Raw genomic sequence first — 6,000 nt, 5'->3', positions numbered from 1 at the left:
GAAAGCTCATGCTGTATTCATAGCTGTGTATCTACATGTGGGGACCCAATAAATGACAGATGCCTTAAGGTGGTTGCCACCCTGGCAAAGAGTCCTCTTCCCTGTGACTACCCATCTCCATTGGGTACCTACAGGTCTCTGAGAGGTGAAACCACCCCATTGCCCAACTGTACAGGTATTCACCATTATCCCATCCAAGGTCCTAACTGTTGGGTCAGGGATAGCAGGCAACCCATTGCTAGCCAGGGAGATTTAGGAAAGGTCTTCTAGGACCTCAGAAGAGGCCTCCTCATTCTTCTCAAGAAGCTTCCAACAGCAACCCTGCTCCCATCCCCCTGAGAGTATACAGAAACAGGTGGGCTCACTGGGCTGGTGCAGACCCCCTGCAAGTCCACAGGAGACAGCCTCTGACATTACTGACCCTGAGGATGGCAGAGCACAAAGTGAAATAAGCCCTGGGTGTACCTGAAGCCAACTGACCCACGCATTGTTGAGGGACAGCCATCCACTAGTCTTCTTTACACTCAGAGCCACTTAACACCAGTGTTCTGTTCCTTGCCACAGAGCATCTTCTGATCGGCACAAGCATTCACTAGACTTCCCCTTCTGCAATCTGGGTATGACCCTCCCAGGCCCCACGTCCACAGCCAGGCCCAGTCAGGACACCAAGCTTTCTGCCCCCGACCCCAGGGAGGACAGCAAAATTACGTAATGGAGACACCGCTCATTGAGGTTCTTTTGAAAACTTAAACTCTCATCTTTGTAAGGGGAGGGGAAGAAAGTAGGGGGAAGACAGGGGAGGTAGAAGGGGAAAGGGAGGAAGAAAAGGCAGGGGAAGGAGGGAACTGGAAGGGAGGAGTGTAAAAGGCAGAGGAGAAAAGGAAGGGAAGAGGGAAAGAGGAAGGCGGGAGGGGACAGCGGGGAGGCAAGGAGAAGGGGAGCGGAGGGAGGGGGGGAAAGAAAAGAAGAAACTGAGTTATGTGCAGTCTGGAATATACAAAATGCATCATTTGTGGAAGATACAATTGCCTTCTAAAATAAATCCAATGAACTAACTGAAAATTTTAAAAAAGAATAAGCTAAGAGGGCTGAGGGAAAAGATCAATATACAAAATCAATAACTTTGTATTCTGCAGCAATAACAAATTAGAACATACAATAGGAAAAAACATATTCTATTAATGATAGCCACACGCATTTTAAAACTACCTAGGATGGCATGAGGCCTTGCACTATCTGCCTGGGTTCCTCTGACCCTTTCTTGTCACTCTCCTCACTCGCTGGCCTCCTTGATGTCTCACTGCCTCCTGCCTCTGGTCTTTGCACTGGCTGGTCCCTCTGCCCCCAGATATCCGTCCACACAGCTCATTTCCTCACCCCCAGGGTCAGCAAACGTCTTCTGTAGAGGCCAGACAGCAACTATCTTAGGCTTGGAGGGCCAAGAGACAAAATCAAGAATATTATGTAGGTACTTACATAACAAGAGAGAAGACAAGTTTCTACAAAATGTGCATTGATGAAATTTGAAATAAAATAAGAACTGAGTACTTTTTGTTGTTGCTGTTTGTAATATAGGTCAACTAAGGACAAGAACGGAATTCTTTTAGGGGGATAACGTGAAAGTTAGTGTTCCCTATCATAGAATTGATTGCAAATGCTCTTCTGTAAAAAACCATTCTCAGCTAAGAAATGGTGGACCAGATGTGGTCTATACTCAGATGTCACCTGCTCAGTAAGGCTCTCCCAGGACACCCTCTCAGAAATTGTGCCCCCACCCCACTCTCATCCTCTTGACCCCTCTCATCCTCCTCTAATTTTCTCTGTAGTACTTCTCACAATCTGACAAACTATATCTTTTCCTCACATATATATTTGGCCGTCCTCCCCTATCATATGTAAACTTTAAGTGGGTGAGGTTTTTGTCTTCTCATGGCTGTAGTCCCAGCACCTGGAACATGTCTAGCACACAGTAGGCACTCAGTAAACATTTGTTGAATGAATGGATGAATCGTACTGAAGAGAGAATGTGTTAATACCTGTAAGTGCTTAGAGAGTTGCCTGGCACAGAAAGTATCCCTCACTATTATTGTTACTTTAAGGAGGGGCTGCAAGCATCAGGAAAGTACAGGCCCCAGAGAGGACAAACAAAATCTGCCAACCACCAGACAGGCCCACCGCCTACCTCCCTGCCCGCTGCATCTCCTACCTCCCCAACCCTGTGCCAGGAAGCCCAGGGTTTGATGATCCCTGGACCCTCAGCTCCCAACAGTTGCCTCCTCCTGCCCTCTGGAAATCACTGTCCCTCGGGTCCACCTGCTCTCCCTCACTGGTCCCCTCTCTAATCCCAAGCAGCCCCATCCCACGGTGGAGGAAATGCGAGGGGAGAGGTTGAGCGGTTTGCCAGAATCACAAGAGGCAAGAGTAAAGCCGGCCCTGGGCAGGGCTGAGGAGAAGCGACCCAGGACACACAACACATCAGACAGATAAATGGACAGATTTTTGGACGAGCCAGCCGCTGAACTGGGACTAGAAACCAGAGCCCCTCCTCTCTGCTGACTTCTCCGCAAGGCCAGGCGTCAGGGGCTCACTCAGGAGCCGGCTCCCGCCCCCTGGCCCAGGGCCAGCCGTCATCCCCGTGAGGTCAGCCACGGGCCCGCGATTTCGGGGAAATACCAGCTCCTGATTAAAAACAGGCGGTGGTCAGGCCCCTGCTGCTTTCCCAGTAGAAACCAGGGTGTTTGTTCCGAGAGGAACAAGAGTGGGCAGGGCCTGGCCAGGGCGACTAAGGCGGGACGCTTGAGCTGCAGTACCTGCTTGTGGGTCCGGGCGTCCCGGGAAACCGGGGGTCGGGGACAAGGAGGGGAGATCGCGAGCTTTTGCTAACGGCAGCCTGTGGGGGCAACCGCCACACAGCACACGGCGCTGAGCCCACAGGGGAGAGGTCGCGCGGACTGTGGCTTGGAAACCGTGCGGGGGCAGGCAGGAGAGGCTTCACCAGGACCCCCACCGGTACCGAACTCCGAAATCAAGCACTGGGCGGAGCCTGCCAGAAAGCCGGCGGGGCCTAAAGCCCGCCCCTTCCGGAGTGGGCAGCCCCCAGCCCCAGTCCCTGCGGAGCTGCCCGCCCACCCACCACCTCCTGGAGCCGCCGCGCACGGCCCTGCAAGGGGGCGCCCGAGGGCAGTCCTCGCGGCTCAGACCCCGGCCGCGCGGCCGCCGGCATCTGGAGCGAGTTAGGCCTGGGCGGCCTGGCGGGCGGCAGCGTGAGCTCATCCCGCCCCGCCCCGTTGCGGTTTCCCGGCGCGGCAAGGGGAACGGAGCACAGAAGCGCCGCCGCGGGCCGGCTGGGGGTGCGCGGCGGGAGCAGCGCCTCCTCCCGGGATGTGGGTGTGAGCGGAGAAGCGGCAGTGTGTGTGTCACTGGCGTGTTGCCCAGTACAGGCTGAGTCCTGGAAGCCGGCCGCCAGCATGTGTCGCTATGTGTCATATTGTGTCTCGGCTTGTGAGGGTGTGTGCGTCTCCATGGGGAAAACACTGCGTGTAGTAAGTTGCACACATCCTAGCACATATTTCTCATTTTACAGAAAAGAAGGCCAAGTACAGAAGAGGGCTAGGGCCAACTCCAACTCAGTGGCACACGGCTGGGATTCCTGACTCCCAGCCCCTGAGCCTGTGTCCTCGAGAGTGCAGACGCTCAGAGCAGGTGGGGCTGGAGCTCACTGAACCCTGCGTCTTGGGGCTCTGGCTCCCTGCAGTGGGCCCTGAGAGGGCTGCCCAGGATATGAAGGGTCTCCGAGGCCCCAGGACGCCCAGGGCCAGGAGCCAGAGTGGCGACATGGCACTGTGGGCGTCACCAGTCATGGAATGGGGAGCTGCGGCTGGAGCTGATGCCTCAGTGTACCCAAGCCACCCATCAGGCGGGTCCTCACCTTGGGCCCTAACCTCAGGGACGCACTATCCCAGCTTTGGGTAGCCATAGCCCCAGCTGTGCCAGAGACCTCAGGGAGGTGACCCTGGCCACCCAGCACCCACCAGCCTTCCTAGCTGGGCTCGAATTGTCATGCCCCCACCCTCCTCCCTTCACCTCACAGCTCTGAGACAAGGACCCTGCCTGCAGGATGGAGGCATGAATATCACCCTTCCTTACCGACTACTGCTCCTAGGGCCCAAAGCACATGTTTGCAGAGGGTTGGCAGTGCTGGGCTTGCTAGAAATCTAGGCCCCTGTGTCCCCACACTGGTCCCACCTGAGACAAAGTGGGCCCATGCCCTGGCTTGGCCTCCTCAGGGAATGTAAACTCTGAAGGCATATGATTTTACCCTGTTGTAGCTACCAGGGTCCCCAGCTCCCAAAACACTGGGGCAAGCTGGGTGAGGAATTTTTTTAACTGGAATGATTCTGGTTTGCATAACTAGAGCCTCCAAATTACTTAGCAAAACATGTTTGCTTTTTAATTAACATGTGCTTGAAAAACAATGGTTTTAATTAAAGTGAGTGGGGGAGAGAAGGGACTGTGGGGGAGAATATTTCAAGGAGTTCCAAGGCCCAGGCCAGAATTCTTAAAAATAAAATGGGAGCCTGCCCCAAGCCAGCGGACGCAGGGAGGGCAGGGTCACTGTGGAACCCTAGGAACACCCCTACCTGCTTCCACCGCTCTCCAGCTCCCTTGCTGAGAATTTGCCCTTTGGCTGACAGTTTAATTACTCACTTACCCACTATTTCCTGGGCCACTCTGGGAAGGGGTGGGCCTTTAGAAAACAGTCTTGAAGGTAAATGAATGGGGGTTCACCAGGTGGATGAGAGAAAGAAGAGCAGAAATGAAGGCCTGAGAGTGGGAGTCTTTTTGGGGGAGGGAGAGACAAGAGGTAGGGGGAGGTGACTGTAAAAAAAAAGCCAGATTCCCCCCAGACCCGTGGACTGGAAGGGCAGGGCCAGACCCAGATGTCCAAGCCCCAGGGAGATGGGGAGAAGGGAGCTGAGCTGGGGCCAGGAATGTAGGAGTGGAAGGGAGAGTGACACTACTTGGGGCAGAGGGATTGACAGAGGAAGGGGAGGGGCAGTGGTGACTGGAAGCAGGAGGTGGCCTGGGGCTTGGGGGACTTGCTGGTCAGAGGCTGATGGGCAGGGCTGCAGGTTTGGTCAGTCCATCCAGGGGCAGCATTGGCCCCAATCATCCTGCTTGCAGTAGGCACCCACAGTGCATGCTCAGTAAATGCTTGAGGAAGGATGAGAATGAAGAGATGGTCCTTCCAACTCAGTCACACTTTCTCCCCTTTCTGACCTTTTGGGACCAGTACTGGGGTGCAGCCTGGGCTCAGAGGTCAGCATTGAGGTGGGACAGCACCCCCACCCCCTCCCCTTACACGCAAAGAGGGATTGACAGGAAGCCTCTGGGCAGTGAGGGTGCCCCAGGGGTCAGGTCAAGTGGTCCCAAACCCCCAGCTCCTGGTGGCCCCACCCAGGACCCTGTTTCTCATTAGGGGACTTCTAGCCTCCCCCACCCCCCATGAAACATGCCTCCCTGTACTTAATTCATTACACTCCGCCTTGGGTGGGAGGCCCGTGGGGGTTATTTTTTCCCCTAAGCTCAGACATTCCTCGCTTTATTATTCTCCACATTTCAAAGCAGCTATCGCCTCTCCTAACCGCCCCCAGCCCAAAGCTCAGAGACCAGAAGGGGCCTCTCCAGGCCTCAAAACACCAGAGGCTCCCACACCTCCAGCCCAGCACAGGAGGGAAACAGGCCCAGTGTAACCTGCAGGGACTTCCCGCCATAGGCGGCACCTGAACTTACCTCCCCTCAAGCTTGGATCCTCTTATGTCCTCCACCCATCACCCTCCCATAACACTTGCCTCTATTTGCCCCTCTATTTGCCACACAGGTGACCTCAGGGCCCCCCTCTATAGTGCAGAGTGAGCCCTTGTCTCCTCCCTCCTGGAGCAGGTGCGAGGACCGTTCTCAGGGTCTCTGCCCCGCTCAGATTCCTACCAAACTGAGCCC

Source organism: Rhinolophus sinicus, chromosome 5 (assembly GCF_057876585.1).
Source record: "Rhinolophus sinicus isolate RSI-liver-muscle chromosome 5, RSI-T2T, whole genome shotgun sequence".
NCBI classification, from domain to species: Eukaryota; Metazoa; Chordata; class Mammalia; order Chiroptera; family Rhinolophidae; genus Rhinolophus; species Rhinolophus sinicus.
This window is presented reverse-complemented; position numbering follows the sequence as displayed.